This window comes from Capsicum annuum, chromosome 7 (assembly GCF_002878395.1).
Source record: "Capsicum annuum cultivar UCD-10X-F1 chromosome 7, UCD10Xv1.1, whole genome shotgun sequence".
In the NCBI taxonomy this organism is placed as follows: Eukaryota; Viridiplantae; Streptophyta; class Magnoliopsida; order Solanales; family Solanaceae; genus Capsicum; species Capsicum annuum.
The window spans coordinates 5163184-5174206 of record NC_061117.1 but is presented as its reverse complement, the minus strand read 5'-3'; positions in this window follow the sequence as shown (position 1 = coordinate 5174206).

Here is an 11023-nt window from a genome sequence, read left to right as displayed (position 1 = left end):
TTATCTAGAGTGTTTCTACATACTTCAATCGAGATCGATGTATAGACTTATTAAGATACTATAATCTTATCCTTCTCTTTTGTAGGAATATTGTCAAATCTATTAAGAGTTATTATTTACTCCAATCAAGATCAGTCTTGTAGATTTATCACGAGAAAAGAATCTCGACTTATACATATCTACTCACTTTCTAGGGAAAAAAGAAAATTTTATTGACTTGCTTCACAATTGTAACTTTACTTGTTTTTCTCTTTGAACCCAAGATTACATCATTTGGTAGGATTACCATAAAGTACAATGAATCTACAACAAGTTCTATTCCCATCCCATTATAAGTTTGCATCACTAAATCTGCTAAATTTGCTAAATTGAGTCTGGACTTCACATATTGAAAGAATATTATGCCATCCTCATATAATCTTCTCACATGATTGTGTTTGAGACGAACTTTTCCTGACTTGCCAATGTAACAATCACTTGAAGTTCGAAATATAGCATATTTGTTATCACAATAGATAGTTAAAGATGGTATTAGCTTTACCCCATAATTGAATATCTATCATCATACTCCACAGCCAATCAGCTTCTTCTCCAGCAGAAGATATAGCGATAAATTCTGACTCCATTGTTGAGTGAGCAATAAATGTCTGCTTGTTTGATTTTTGAGATATTGCTGCTTCAGCCAAAGTGAAAATTCAAACGATAATATATTTAGAGTCATTAGGATCAAATTTTCAAGTAACATCACTATAGCCTTTAAGAACTACTGAAAAGGTATAATAATACAGGACAACATTAATTATATTCTTCAGATACCTTAAAACACGAATTGAAACATTTCAATGCTCAACTCCAGAGCTATCGATAAATTTGCTCAAAGTTCCTACCGTTTAACCAATATTTGGCCTAGTACAATACATGACATACATAAAACTCCCAACAATTTGAGAATACATCAATTGATCAAGAATATTACCACAGTTTCGCACTAGTTTGATTCTAGGATCAAATGGTGTAGCAGCAGACTTGTTGCTAAAATGAGCAAACCTCTTCAGAACCTTTCAATATAACTTGATTGAGTAAGCGTCAAACCATTTGTTGATCTTATAATTTTGATGCCTAAAATTACATAAGCTTCTCCAAGATCTTTCATTTCAAACTTAGAAACAAGAAAATATTTTGTTTCCTTGACTCTTTCAATATCAGTTTCAAAGATCAACATGTCATCTACAAAAATGGTCCAGAGACGTTACACGTTGCTTAGGACCACAAGTGATCCCAAGCTAACCCATAAACTGGCATACTGTTAAGAAACCGATTAAATATGTATAAAATGACTGAGTTTACTGTGCGGAAACATAATAATAATGGAATCTATGAAAATACAATACTGATACAATGGTATATTCTGATAAAGTCTAAAAAAGGGGATTAAATTACCTGATTAGCTCTAACTGACGTCTATGAAGCCTTTACTATACTGACTATAGATAGCTGGGACGCGACCCCAACTACCACTAATCAATACATGTGAGTAAGAAAGTACAGTACGTAAATATCATTATACTAAAGTCCCTGAGGTAGGAGGACCATCATCTACTGGCTGGAATCTGCGACTGTCTGATTCTGACTGCACATACTATAACTTGTACCTACATTATGAGACAATGTAGCACATAGACATATATGTGGATCAGTACTTTGAGGATGTACTGAGTATATGGGGGTGAATGCATGACATAAGTAAAACATTATCTCATCATCATAATTTGTAAAACATGCATGCTAAATGTAAATGACTCACATAAGCTGGAATATCTGAAAACTGAAATCTAAAATCATACATAGAAAATCAAACTATTTAAATCTAGTGAGTCATAACATTTAGTTTTAAAAGCTATACTTGTATTCACTCTTTAAATCTTACTGTCTAAGTTTAGAAAGGACTCACCCTTAAATCTGAAAGCTGAAAACTGTAGTTAAATATCTTTCTATAAAACATAGTCTGAATAAACTGGTGAACCTTTACACTTATTTTCTTAAAAACTTTTCTGTCATTTTGTCTTAGGATTTAGGAACTTTGGGAGGTACTTTTAACTGACATAAACCATGTGAGCTGTCATGGAGTCCACCGTCTTACCCACGTTGGGGAGAGTTATTCTACCCTTTTCATCGGAATAGAACCTTAACTTAAGTGATCACTGACTTAGCCCACTATGGGCTCTTAAAATCTATGGTGGCTCATAGTTCTAGGGTATGAGACCTTGGAATCATACCCAACTCGGTACTAAATACTACTCCTATACTTATCGCTCAGAACTTATAGGAAATCCACCTTAAAATAGCATAAGAGTTTATATTGAAAAGCAATTATGCTTCTCTTTCTTTAAATTTTAAACTATATGAAAAATGTTGATTCCTTATCTTAGCTTAGGATCAAAAGATCAAAGCTTTACTGAAAAGTAGGATAATGGGGGAAAAATAATGCTCCAATGATGGCTATACATTGCTATATTACGGCCAGAATTGAGGGAGGAAAAGACCTCATTGCCCCTCATTCATTTAAAGCAAAAATTCATAACTCGTATCCCGATTTTGCTCTTTACCGTGGCGCGGGGAAATTGCATTAAGCTACTGGAAAAGGACGAGTGCAAATTTGCACTCTAGTGCGACGCATTGCTATCGTGTTGCGCCACTGGAAATCGATAATTGGATATTTGGACCTCTCCGCAACACGAGCTTATCGCTGAGGTCCACTGAAAAATGACAAATGGGAAATCACCCTTTACTGCGACACGGTACTACCCAGGTGGCGCACTGTCAACACTAAAAACGCCTTAACTTCTTAAACGAGTATAAGATTGGGCGAAATTGGTCTTGGTATTAGGCAAAAAATTCACATGCATAAGAAGATATTCATTTTTGAACCACCCTTTGACATTCTAGGAGTGAAATTAGGCTAATAAAATTATGGGGTATTACAATATTTCCCCTTTGGGAACATTCCTCCTCGAATGGGACTGGTTAAACTAAGAGTACGTAGGAACTGAAGTCCCATACTGAACATGCATGACTAGGATCATGACTGCTTAACTGATTCTGAAAGATGATACATGAATTGAATATCATGACTAAGCTAATTTCTTGAATACATGCACTGACATGAGAATGGTTATAAGGCTGAGATAGAAACGAGAGAGTCAACTTATGACTAACCATTACTTTAGGCTGGATCTAATTTTGTGAGAAAAAGATGATAGGTTTATGACATGAAAACTTAGGGTATTACAACATCTCCCCATTAGGATTTTTTATCCCGCGAATGATATTGATTTGGTTGAAACACTAGAAAAGGACTGAAATGATGCATGGGAAACTTACGAGTTGAATCATCACTGAAAATCTAGATTCTTAAACTGATGCATGATGCATGAACTGAGCTGAAGTTGCAAAGTACATGAAGCAAATAAATTTTCTCTTAGAATGATATGACTAGATGGGAAGATTGAAAACTATAGCAACTTGCTTGTATGGTTTCTAGACTGAATTACTGGCTAAACGGGTTAACTCATACTGTACTTTCCTCTTCAACAACTACATTCAACCTCTTACTAGGAACTCACTAACGCGCAATAAATCTAGCAACATACATACAAACATGACATTCAAGCCTATCTTCATAACCACATATGCACTTTTAAACAAACACTCATAAAACATCTTTTTCATATCCTACAAACCTCTATCAAGAATAATTTCCATGCACTATTCTTAAGAAGACACAAATAAAATTTCAACTAACCATGACATGTATCAAAGAATGGCCTCAATCTTACTTCACACTTACTGCCTTAGCTAAAATAAGCATACAACCATCTTTCATCAACAAGAAATATTTACTCATCATCACTATCATTACATAAGGAGGAGTCACTGAAAGGTTAGAACATGAGACCTTGAAGCATGGAAGGATACTACCCTTAACTGAGGCCTGAGGAATAGAGAATCAACATCATGAATTCATCAAAGAGATCTAATCGAGGGCATTCATGGGTATGAGCTGAATCTCGTTGATCATTAAGATTATAGCATGAGTTATGGGGACTGAGCATACTACAAAGCATGAGTACATGATTCATGAGTTGCATGACCTGAGTTTGGAGTTCATAAATTCCTGGAACATGATTCGTATTATTGAATGAACTGAAACTCCTCTAGCTTTATAAGTTTCAACTAAACTCCTTTTTGTAACCTCAAGGGAGGCCTAATTTAACAATACTAATGTAACACCCCGTACTTAATTACGTGCATTAGCCATTGTTATATGTGTTGGAGTATATGTATTGATCCTAAGTTAGGTATATATGAGTTTAAGTATGAGTATTGATTATTTTGAGATGGTTTCAAGTGTATAGTTTGATTATATGTGTATAGGAATCGACTTTATTTGTACCGGAATTTGCCCGTCGATAGTTCCATATGAAGGCTATTGAATAAGATTTCCAACGATATAAAGATTTCCAACAATGGATAAGTTTCGGATATAATCGAGCACGTTCGAAACTATAAAACGGTGGCCGGGATGTTGTGAACAGTAAATGTGCAGGAAAATTTCCTGCACACACACTACTGAGGCCTGCCAGTTTTTTGGGTCAACTTTGAATGATCATAACTCTCTCAATATAATGAACTGGGAGAGCTACCACCTTTCCAATTTAATTGGTTTCATCCAAATCCAACATCTGGGTAAGGAGTTATACTCATTTTACTTCAGCCTCTCAAAACAGTTTTTTAGGGTCAACTTCAAACGATCATAACTCCTTGTACAGGACGAACTGGGTGGCCTACTTTATATGAAATGAAATCCCTTTGAATTATCTTTCCAACGATACCAATTTCACCCAAATCCAATATCGGAGAAAAGAGTTATGGTCGATCTACTTTAGCTTGTCAAAACATTCCACCATGGATAGATTCAGATTTACTTAAATTTTTATGGGCAATATGGTCATTTTCCATCACCTCATGGACGAAAATTGGTCATTATATACATATAATTAGTCTCATATCCATCAATTATCATCAAATTATTGAAAATAAGTAACCCTAGCCTAATTTCAACACCAATTATCTTGTGATTCAACCGTAGAAAATCCAAATTGATTCCGTAGTTGTGTTCACCGTCTCGAGGGCTTCGAGAAGCACCCCTTATTTGTGCCAACAGGACTTCGAAATTAAAAGGGCCATTTTATGGTAAGGATGTAAATTATGTTGGTGTTATTTATATGGATATATATATATGCATGTGAGCATAAGAAGTATGTTATTTGATTGTTGTTGAAAGATGATTGGGAAATGATGTTGGATTATGTTGAATTGTGAAGGAATTTGGTGTGATGATGTGGTATTGATGATGTGGTATTGAAATGATGATTATATATATACACACATAAACCTATTGTTCAAGTTGGTTTTTGGAATGTTTTGCAAATATTGGTAGTATGGAATTATGGAAGAGAATTGTGGTGTTGGGTTGCTAATACTAGATGCCAAACATTTCATTGTAGATAAGTGATTTGTAAAGGCGGAAAGTTGTGTTGAATTGGTATCCGAATCTACAACGAGGTATGTAAAGCATACTCTAACAATGTTCTTTGGCATGAAAACACCAATGTTCCATCAAGTAAGATTCCGAGGTTGTCCAAAAACATGTATTGTTCTACGTTACCAACGAAATTGTTTCCATTCTATAAAGTGTCAAAATGTTTCATTGATTTACCAAAAGGCTCCTATTTCGTTGTTATGATATTGATGATTCTGAAACACATTGTTGATGTACCAATGAGTCTTTATTACATCGTTATTGTATAGAAGGTCTGTTACTTGGTTCCTATTGATGTATCATTGTTTCAAAGTATCAAAATGTGGTGGCGACCGAAATAACAATCTCAAAGATTAATGGAACTAAGTGATGGAAGTTCTCTCTTATCGGGTGGTATCCTAGGGGCATAAGCCTAGCATGGGTCGATCCCTATTTATGTGTTTATGGGTGGTATCCCAGGGGCATAAGCCTAGCATGGGTCGATCCCAGTTGATATGTACTGGAGGCAGCCTAATGGTCACAGTACAGTACAGTAATGATTACAAAGACGATAAGAACGAAGGTAAAGTGATTGAATAAATACAATGTACAGGTTGTCACAAGTTCTAGTAAGTGTGGTCCACTCCTATTACGACTTATTCACTTGTTTCTGATTTATATTGAGCTCCTATATCATATGTGACTATCTACAGCTTTACATACTCAGTACATATTTCGTACTGACGTCCCTCACGGGGACCTGCATTTCATGCTGCAGGCACAGGTACCTCAGCTCATACACCGCACAAGTAGGAGCCAGGTCATACAGCTATTGTTGGTGAGCTCCAGTTTGCTTCGGAGCTTTCCGAGTCGGTTCCTTATATTTTGATATTGTACATGAGTCATATGTGGGCGGGGGTTTGTCCCGGTCCTAGTTATGTCATGTATATCCTAGAGGCTTTGTAGACATAAGGAAGGGTGAAGTCATGGAAGTTTATATAGTGATGTTATATCTGTATATGTGGTGCTCCCGACGGCCAAGTATTATATATATATATATATATATTTGCGCGTGTTGTGCTGTTACAGGTAATTAGATCCTTCTATACGCAACGAAGTGCTGTCCAATTTTTGGTGACATGTAAGTGAAAGTACAGGTATTTGAACGGGTTCTCCCGGGCCTTCTCGGCTTCGGGTGCCAGTCCGGCCCGATGGGATTTTGGGGCGTGACAACTAAACTACCAAATACTTCATTAATAATCTATACTTTTCAAACACAATAAATACCATCAATAACTCTTTCCATGCTTCAAGCGAACAACAATTCACCTTAACTAATAACTCCTTCTTCACTCTCTACTAAACTAACACACCGGGATATATCACCATAACGTAAAATCTATAGCATGCATAAGTTTACCTTTATACTTTCTATCAATAGTCATTCCCACTTTTCTTGTCACTACACTTCTATACCCATACATCCAACTATAAGAAGGTTCTACTACTTATGAACCATAATACTCCAGGTTGCAATATCCCTCAATGCAAACTTTATTCAACAGTCTAGGTTCATACTATATTCTCTTATGAGCAAAAGCACCATTTGTATTGAAGGAATAATGAGGAATATGAATGCATAACTTATTCTGTCTCAACTAAACAACTCATATGGATGAGGACATAAATTTCGATTTGAGGATATCATAACACACTAGTGATCTTCTCCTAAGCCCCTTGTATGACTTTTGAAGTTACTGGTAGTAAATCTGAGAGCATTATCTTAGGATAAATTGGAACTTGCTAATCACGTGATCTCAAGAGTATAACATTGATGGAGAATTATGGAGTGAAACACAAATCGACAGAAGCTTCTGAGAAAAGAACTTTACAGCATGATCTAGAGTATGAAAGAAAGAAAACTTTTCTTAAATGCTTTGTAGCCTCTCAAAGAAAAATACAGACGTCTCCGTACCATTCCGCAAGACTCTACTAGACACGAATTCATAGACACCCTAGGGAACTTGAACTCAGTTCTTTTATACCAAGTTTGTAACGCCTCAAAAATGGTCCAGAGACGTTACACGTTGCTTAGGACCACAAGTGATCCCAAGCTAACCCATAAACTGGCATACTGTTAAGCAACTGATTAAATATGTATAAAATGACTGAGTTTACTATACGGAAAAATAATAATGATGGAATCTATGAAAATACAATACAATACTGATACGATTGTACATTCTGATAAAGTCTGAAAAGAGGAATTGAAATTACATGATTGACTCTAACAGACGTCTATGAAGCCTCTACAATACTGACTATAGATAGCTGGGACACGACTCCAACTACCACTAATCAATACATGTGAGTAAGAAAGTATAGTACATAAATAACATCATACTAAAGTTCCCGATGTAGGGGGACTCATTATCTGCTGGTTGGAATCTGCAACTGTTTGATTCTAACTGCACATACTACAACTTGTACCTACATTATGAGACAATATAGCACATAGACATATATGTATAATAGTACTTTGAGGATGTACTGAGTATATGAGGGTGAATGCATAAGTAAAACATTATCTCACCATCAAAATTTGTAAAATAATGCATGCTAAATGTAAATGACTCACATAAGCTGGAATATCTGAAAACTAAAATCTAAAATCATACATAGCAAATCAAACTTTATAAATCTAGTGAGTCATAACATTTAGTTCTAAAAGTTGTACTTGTATTCACTCTTTAAATAATATTGTCTAAGTGTAGAAAGGACTCACCCTTAAATCTAAAATCTGAAAGCTAAAAACTGTAGTTAAATACCTTTCTATAAAGCATAGTCTGAATAAAATGGTGAGCCTTTACACTTGTTTTTTTAAAAGCTTTTCTGTCATTCTGTCTTAGGATTTAGGAACTTTGGGAGATGCTTCTAACCGACATAAACCATGTGAGCTTTCATGGAATCCAACGTCTTACCCACGTTCGGGATAGCTGTTCTACCCTTGCCATCGGAACAGAACCTTAACTTAAGTGATCATTGACTTAGACCACTATGGGTGCTTAAAACCTACGGTAGCTCATAGTTCTGGGGCATGAGACCTTGAAATCATACCCAACTCGGTGCTAAATACTACTACCATACTTATCGTTTAGAACTTATAGGAAATGCACCTTAAAATAGTACAAGGATTTATATTGAAAATCAATTATGCTTCTCTTTCTTTAAATTTCAAACTATATGAACAATGTGGATTCCTTATCTTAGCTTATGATCAAAAGATCAAAGCTTTATTGAAAATCTGTGAATAAACTGATCATAGAATGCTTAAAGCATCATCTTTCTCGAATCATCAACATATAATCTTGGGCTTAGTAACCCATACATCAAACTCATGTTAAAACACGTAATATTCATGCTTAATCATGAAAACAATGATAATTCATCTCAAAATCTATAAATTTCTGTAATAGGCATGAAAATATGCAAATAGACATGCAATTCAACTTCTAAAACATTGAAAATCTCATAATCTTAAAATTAGCAAAAATGGGTAAACCCTAATTCAAATCTTATAAATATTCATTAAAATAATATGAATTTATAAATCAAACTTGGTTTTGGACATTAGGATGAAAAAGGATCCTTGTTCATAAACTCCACATACCTTAATTGCTCAAATTGATGAAGAAATTTTCCTTGAATTCCTATTTGTGTCCTTAAAGGTTGTTTCTTGAAGAAGATGAATCAAAATGATGTTCTTGGAAATGTTTTTGAATGATTTTCTTGAACTTATTGGAATAGAAAGCTTAATTCTTGATTGTTTTCTTGAATAGAAGGTAATGGAATGGATGAATCTTGAAAAGAATTGATTAGGGTTTGTTCTTGGGAGTAAAGTAGGATAATGGGGAAAAAATAATACCCCAATAATGGCTATACATTGCTAAATTATGACCTGGGTTGAGGGGGGAAAAGACCCCATTGCCCCTCATTCTTTTAAAGCAAAAATTCGTAACTCGTATCCTGATTTTCCTCTTTGCCGCGACGTAGCGAAATTGCATTAAGCTAATGGAAAAGGACGAGTGCGAATTTGAACTCTGGCATGATGCGGTGCTGTTGCGTTGCATCACTGGAAATCGAAAATTGAGAATTTAGACCTCTCCGTGATGCGAGCTTATCGCGAAGGTCTACTGGAAAATGACAAATGGGAAATCACCCTTCACCGCGACGCGGTGACTGCCCAGGTGGTGCACTGTCAACGCTAAAAGTGCCTTAATTTCTTAATTGAGTATTGGATTTTGGCGAAATTGGTATTGATGGAAAGCTTATTTAATTTTTCATACAATGCAAGGTCTAAATATGGAAAATTTCACATGCATTAGAAGATATTTATTTTTTAAGCCAACTTTTGACATTCTAAGAGTGAAATTAGGTTAAGAAAATTACGGGGTATAAGAAATTGACAGGATAGAATGCATTTCATCATCAACAGTTTCATGCCAAAAAGGAGCATCATGTGAAGACATAGCTTTAACAGGATATTTTTCAACCAAATAAGCTTGAAAATCAGGTCCAAAGTTCGTTAGTTTAGCTGATCTTGAACTACATAAATTCAGACTTTCTTTCAATGGCTCAACTATGTTTTTTTTAAGAAGAGAAATAACAGAACTAGTATGTTGTTCTAAAGAATTTTTTTTCTTGAAAAATATATACTCAAAAAAATTAGCATATGAAGATTCAATAATTATTCGAGGGCTTGGGGTCTCAAAATTTAAAATTTTATTAGCCTGATTGATTTGTGAATAACCAGTAAATGCACAATCTAGTTCTCTATAGGCAATCTGAATTACATATTGATTTGAATAATAGAACATGAGCCAAACAATATCATACCTTAAAATAATTTATATTTGAATTTTGATTATTTCAAAGTTCATATAGAGATGCATCATGATTCCTGGAAGTAATTTATTTAAAATAGACATGTTGAAAGTAAGGCTTCAGTCCACAAATTTTCAGACATACCAGATCCATAAAACATAGAATTAACCATTTCTATGAAAGTCTTATTTTTCTTTCTGCTACACCGTTTTTCTGTGATGTATAGGACATGGTCAATTATTTCTCATTGCCTTCTTTTTCACAAAAGTAGATTTTAAAATCTGACTTTAAGTACTCTCCACCCTATCAGACTTCCTTGATCCTTTCAAGAATGTAATTATCTTGAATATTATAAGGAGCTTATGGGTATAGAAATAAAAAAAAGGCACTTAACGAAATAGAAAAAGACGATGATTTGGAAACAAATTATAGTATAGATGAAATAGAAAACATAAAAAACTAATGGAAAGTGTAGCCCGTAGCTCTAAATTTCGTATCACTATTAGTGACAAGTTTTCCTATAAATCCTACACATATTAGTAAATTTTTTCCATTATT